Genomic DNA, 251 nt, shown 5'->3' with positions numbered 1-251 from the left:
GGCCCCCAGCCAGCTCCCTGCAAACCGCAGCGGCCGAGGGGGGACCCACAGCCCAGCCCTGGCACCGCTCCCCCGCCCCGCTGCCCCCAGGACTGGCCCCGCAGGGAAAATCCTCGACCGGGTCCCTCGGTGAGGATGGGAGGAAAAATCATCCGGGAAACATGGCCGGTGAGCGGCCTGATCCTGCCACCATGCCGGGTCCGGCTCCGTCGGGTTAACACTGTGGGTTTACACCACGGGGTGCTACCCAG

The 251-nt window shown here is 69.3% G+C and overlaps 1 protein-coding gene across 1 annotated transcript in view; it reads right to left on the bottom strand.

Annotated features, from left to right (window-relative positions):
* KCNH6 (potassium voltage-gated channel, subfamily H (eag-related), member 6) overlaps positions 1 to 251 on the bottom strand; it is a 29666-nt gene that overhangs the window by 28372 nt on the left and 1043 nt on the right. The window lies entirely within an intron of this gene.

The sequence above is a fragment of the Cariama cristata genome, unplaced genomic scaffold (genome assembly GCF_000690535.1).
Source record: "Cariama cristata isolate BGI_N322 unplaced genomic scaffold, ASM69053v1 scaffold21095, whole genome shotgun sequence".
Taxonomy (NCBI): domain Eukaryota; kingdom Metazoa; phylum Chordata; class Aves; order Cariamiformes; family Cariamidae; genus Cariama; species Cariama cristata.
The sequence above is the reverse complement of the archived record's forward strand: the minus strand, read 5'-3'. Positions and strand labels throughout refer to the sequence as shown.